This window comes from Aethalodelphis obliquidens, unplaced genomic scaffold (genome assembly GCF_003676395.1).
Source record: "Aethalodelphis obliquidens isolate GAN/ISIS:26980383/991018 unplaced genomic scaffold, ASM367639v1 scaffold17, whole genome shotgun sequence".
Classification (NCBI taxonomy): domain Eukaryota; kingdom Metazoa; phylum Chordata; class Mammalia; order Artiodactyla; family Delphinidae; genus Aethalodelphis; species Aethalodelphis obliquidens.
Genome location: NW_020837961.1, coordinates 7,203,761 through 7,209,882, shown reverse-complemented (window position 1 = coordinate 7,209,882; position 6,122 = coordinate 7,203,761).

Below are 6,122 nucleotides of genomic sequence, written 5' to 3'. Positions count from 1 at the left end.
ACAGAAATCTGTTGCATTTCTACACACTAACAATGAACTATCAGAAAGAGAAATTAAGAAAATAATCCCATTTACCATCACATCAAAAAGAATAAAATACCTAAGAATAAATCTTAACTAAGGAGGTAAAAGACCTGTACTCAGAAAACCATAAGACACTGATGAAACAAATTAAAGACAACACAAACAAATGGAAAGTTATACTGTGTCCATGGATTGGAAGAGTTAATATTGTTAAAACTACTATACTACCCAAGGCAATTTATAGATTAAATACGATCCCTATCAAAATATTAGTGGCATTTTTCACAGAACTAGAATAAATAATTCTAAAATTTGTGTGGAAACAAAAAAGACGTGTAATAGCCAAAGCAATCTTGAGAAAGAAGAACAGAGCTGGAGGAGTCATGCTCCCTGACTTCAGACTGTACTACAAAGCTACAGTAATCAAAACAGCATGGTACTGGGATGAAAACAGATAAATCAATGGAGCAGAATAGAGAGCCCAGAAATAAATCCACACACTTATGGTCAATTAATCTATGACAAAGGAGGCAAGAATATACAACGGAGAAGAGACAGTCTCTTCAATAAGTGGTGCCAGGAAAACTGGACAGCTACATGTACAGGATGAAATTAGAACATTTTCTAACACTATATATATACAAAAATAAACTCAAAATGGATTAAAGACCTCAATGTAAGGCGAGAAACCATAAAAATCCTAGAAGAAAACATAGGAAGAACACTCTTTTTTTTGTAAATTAATTAATTAACGATTGATTGATTGATTTTTGGCTGGGTTGGGTCTTCATTGCTTTGCGTGGGCTTCCTCTAGTTGTGGTGAGTGGGGGCTATTCCTCGTTGCGGTGCGCGGGCTTCTCATTGTTGTGGCTTCTCTTGTTGTGGATCACGGGCTCTAGGCACGTGGGCTTCAGTAGTTGAGGCACATGGGCTCAGTAGTTGTGGCTCGCAGGCTCTAGAGCACAGGCTCAGTAGTTGTGGCCCATGAGTTTAGTTGCTCCGAGGCATGTGGGATCTTCCGGGGCCAGGGCTCAAACCCGTGTCCCCTGCATTGGCAGGCAGATTCTCAACCACTGCACCACCAGGGAAGTTCCGGATGAACACTCTTTGACATAAATTGTAGCAATATTTTTTTGGATCTGTCTCCTAAGGTAAATAAACAAATGGGACCTATTTGAATTAATAGTTTTTGCACAGCAAAGGAAACCATGAACAAAACAAAAAGACAAGCTACAGAATGGAAGAAGATATTTGTAAATGATATATCTGATATATTTGCAAATGAAAATCTGATAGTATTCAAAATATACAAACACATACAACGCAATATCAAAAAAACAAACAACCTGATTAAAAAATGGGCAGAGGGACTTCCCTGGTGGCACAGTGGTTAAGAATCTGCCTGCCAATGCAGGGACACAGGTTTGAGCCCTGGTCTGGGAAGATCCCACATGCCACGGGGCAACTAAGCCCATGTGCCACAACTACTGAGCCTGATCTCTGGAGCCCGTGAGCCACAACTACTGAGCCCGTGTGCCACAACTACTGAAGCCCGCGTGCCTAGAGCCCATGCTCCTCAACAAGAGAAGCCACCGCAAGAAGCCCGCGCACCGCAACGAAGAGTAGCCCCCGCTTGCCGCAACTAGAGAAATCCCATGCACAGCAATGAAGACCCAACACAGCCAAAAATAAATAAATAAATTTATTAAAAAACGAATGTGCAGAGGATCTGAACAGATATTTTTCCAAGAAGTCATAGAGATGGCTAACACACACACACAAAGATGCTCAAAATCACTAATCATCAGGGGAATGCAAACCAAAACCACAATGAGCTATCACCTCACACTTGTCAGAATGGCCATTATCCAAAGGACAACAAATAGTCAGAGTTGGAGAGAATGTGGAGAAAAGGGATGTCTTGTGCACTGCTGGTGGGAATGTAAATTGGTACAGCCACGATGGAAAACAGTATGGAGATATCTCAAAAAATTAAAAAGCGGGAATTCCCTGGCATTCCAGAGGTTAGGACTCCATGCTTCCACTGCAAGGTGCATGGGCTTGATCCCTGGTGGGGGAACTAAGACTCCATAAGCAAGTGGCACAGCCAAAAAAAATTTAATTAAAATAAATTAAAAATAGAACTACCATATGATCCAACATATCTACTCCTGGATATTTATCCAAATAAAACAAAAGCACTAATTCCAAAAGATATATGTACCCCTATGTTCACTGCAGCATTCTTTATAACAGCCAAGATATGGAATCAACCACAGTACCCATCAATAGATGAATGGATCAAGAAGATGCGTTACACTGGAATACAATAGAATATTACTCAACCATTCAAAAGAATGAAATCTTGACATCTGTGACGAGATGCATGGACCTGGAGGATATTATGCTACATGAAATAAGACAGAGAAAGAAAAATGCTGTATGATTTCACTTATATGTGGAATCAAAAAAACAAAACAAAACAAATGAACAAACATAACAAAGCAGAAATAGAGATAGATACAGAGAACAAACAGGTGGTTACTAGAGGGGAAGGTGGTTGGAGAAGGAAAGAAATAGGTGAGAGAGATTATGACGTACAAACTTCCAGTTGCAAAATAAATGAGTCTTGGGTACGAAATGTTCAAGGGACTATAGTCAGTAACTATGTAATATCTTTGTACAGGGACATACTACAACTAGTCTTATTGTGGTGATCTGTTTGAAATGTATAGAAACATCAAATCACTATGTTGTATAACAGGAACTAACATAGTAGTGTAGGTCAATTGTACTTCAAAAACAAATAAATAAACAATCTCATAGTAAAAGAGATCAGGGCTTCCCTGGTGGCGCAGGGGTTGGGAGTCCGCCTACCGATGCAGGGGACGCGGGTTCGTGCCCCGGTCCGGGAAGATCCCACATGCCACGGAGTGGCTGGGCCCTTGAGCCATGGCCGCTGAGCCTGTGCTTCCGGAGCCTGTGCTCCGGAATGGGAGAGGCCACAACAGTGAGAGGCCCACATAGCGCAAAAAAAAAAAAAAAAAAAAAAAAGATCAGATTTGTGGTTACCAGAGGCAGGGCGTAGTCAGGAAGAACTGGATGAAGGCAGTCAAAAGGTACAAATTTCCAGTTATAAGATAAATAAGTACTAGGAATGTACTTATTTACAACATGTACAACATGATAAATATAATTAACACTGCTGTACATTATACATGAAAATTCTTAAGAGTAAATCCTAAGAGTTCTCAGCACAAGAAAAACAATTTTTTTAATTAAAAAATTATTTTTCTATTTCTTTAATTTGTATCTATATGAGATAATGGTTGTTCTCTAAACTTATTGTGATAATCACTTCATGATGTGTGTAAATCAAATCACTATGCTGGGGGCTTCCCTGGTGGCGCAGTGGTTAAGAATCCACCTGCCAATGCAGGGGACACGGGTTCGAGCCCTGGTCCGGGAAGATCCCACATGCTGTGGAGCAACTAAGCCCATGCACCACAACTACTGAGCCTGCGCTCTAGAGCCCGCGAGCCACAACTACTGAAGCCTGCATGCCTAGAGCCCGTGCTCCGGCACAAGAGGAGCCACCACAATGAGAAGAATAGCCCCTGCTCGCCACAACTAGAGAAAGCCCACATGCAGCAATGAAGACCCAATGCAGCCAAAAATAAATAAATAAATATATTTAAAAAAAAATAGTTTAAAAATAGAGATTTAAAAATAATCATTATGCTGTACACCTTAAACGTATACAGTGTTGTATGTCAATGATATCTCAGTAAAACTGGAAGAAACAATGCATACATACATTTTTAAAAAAGAGATATGTAACCACTGTTGCCCACCTTGTGATCAGAGCTCAGTTTACTTAAAATGTTTTCCCCCATGCCCTTGGCATCAGAAGTAGGTTTGTATCTCCTTAGGTTGCTACATCAGAAGCTGAGGATTATTTCTTCTAAGACCCACAAGTTTGAAGCAGGTGCCTAGTTATTATTTACGCATCACTTCTTCTCTTTTAGGAGTAGTGATATGAATTAAAATATTCTTGTGGTGGATGAGTTGACAATACAATGGTATAACTTTGCTTCCTTATTGCAACACTTCCAGTAATAAACATGTTGACACTTCTCATTTTCTCAACTCCCAAGTAGAACTTTAAAATACATCCTTCCAAATTTCACACTCCATCGAAAAGAAATTGTTTCCTACCTAATGAGAAAAAAAAAAAAAAACACTCTCTAGTTAAGGAAGTATTCGTTATAAGTGGCTGATAAAGTCCTAAAAGGGGGGCGGACTCCCTACATTGTTCTTGTGTTCACTTTCCATTCATTCATTTAATTTCCATTTACTGAGTACCCCACTTATACAAGGTACCACTTGAGAAACTTCATGGAATTTGTGCCCCAAGATGATTAACTGTCACAGACCAGATGAGACATGTACATTAGTAACTATAATAAAGGGTATATATGAAGAGAATCATGGTTGGGAGCAAACAAAGGGTTATAGGCACTCAGAGAGGGAAAGGATCTTTTTGGCCAAGGAAGTCAGGGTAAGTTTCACGGAGGATGTTGCCACTGCATAGTACCATAAAGAATGTGGAGAATTTCAACTTACAGAAATGGATGCAAAGGAGTCTGAAATGGAGACTTGGCATGAACAAGGAGACACAGGTAAGGTGAAATATGTAGAGTGGTTTCCTAAATAACCGTCAAGTTTTAAAGTCAAAAATGCCAAAGATCTTTAAACCCATCTGTCTGAGCAGTTTGACTAGGCCAATTTGCCTGGGGCCTGGAATGGATATGGAAGTACAGGTAACCAGGTAGAAAGACAGGAGACCACGGCAGGCCTGGGAGGCCAGGCCCTCAAAATGAATTCTACTAAGCAATGGGGAACCATTGAAAGGAATGGAACACAGGAGCACCAAGATTTCAGCCAAATGTGTGACCTGATTATTTTATATTTAAATCTAGAGAAATTACTCCAATGTCAGTTTAGGTCAACAAGAATTTGCCACGCACTGACCACAAATCCCAGGTCCTAGGTTACATGCTCTGGGGTTCAGGCGTTTGAATATTTACCTTTCTGATTTCCTACCTTAATGTAATTTGGTAAATCATAAAATGAAATACAATGTAGGTATAGATATACAATAGCCATTCAATTTTAAAGCGGCCTGTAGAGGTTGGGGGATAGAAGTAGAAGAGATTTAAGAGAAAGAAAACAGAACACCTTTGGAGTGAGTGTCATGTGTCACACGCTGCTATGAGCTTTACACATTATCTCATCAATGCAGTATGAATATTAGACAGTTTGGGAGGAGTGAGGGTGGGAAGGTGAGATACAGAGATGAGGCAAGTACAGAAAGAGAGCTGATGCCTCAGTCTTTTTTTAAAATATTTATTTATTTGGTTGCAGCAGGTCTTAGTTGCAGCTCACCGGCTCCTTAGTTGTAGGACGTGGGCTCCTTAGTTGTGGCAGGTGGGCTCCTTAGTTGTGGCAGGCAGGCTCCTTAGTTGTGGCATGCAAACTCTTAGTTGCAGCATGCATGTGGGATCTAGTTGCCTAACCAGAGATTGAACCTGGGGCCCCTGCATTGGAAGCACGGAGTCTTATCCACTGCGCCACCAGGGAAGTCCCTGATGCCTCAGTCTTACCAATGAGGTTAAACTCCTATAAATTCCTTTCCAGTTACCTCCTGTACGTTTCGTTTTATTTCCACCACTTCGGCTCAGATGAGTTTGTGAACTTTTCTGAAGCTCAGTCCCCTCATCTGAAAATCACAAGAGCCTTATGTAAGATCCCTAGCAGACTGCTTGCTACCTTAGTAGGTGTTTACTCAATGACCATTCCTTTTTCCTCTTCTATTAATGGAAAGAGGTCAAACAGGTCTCTGTTTAACCCGAGGGTTTCTTTTAGTAAATTGATGAATCAGGAAAAAGTAGGGGGTATGACGGAAGTACATGCAAAGGCAGTGGGATAACAATCTTAGCAATCACGTGGCACAAAAATGCGGCTAATCACAGGGTAAAGGAGGCAAGAGAGCATAGATAATCTGTACATCCCATCAAAACGATTACCTCCCTCAG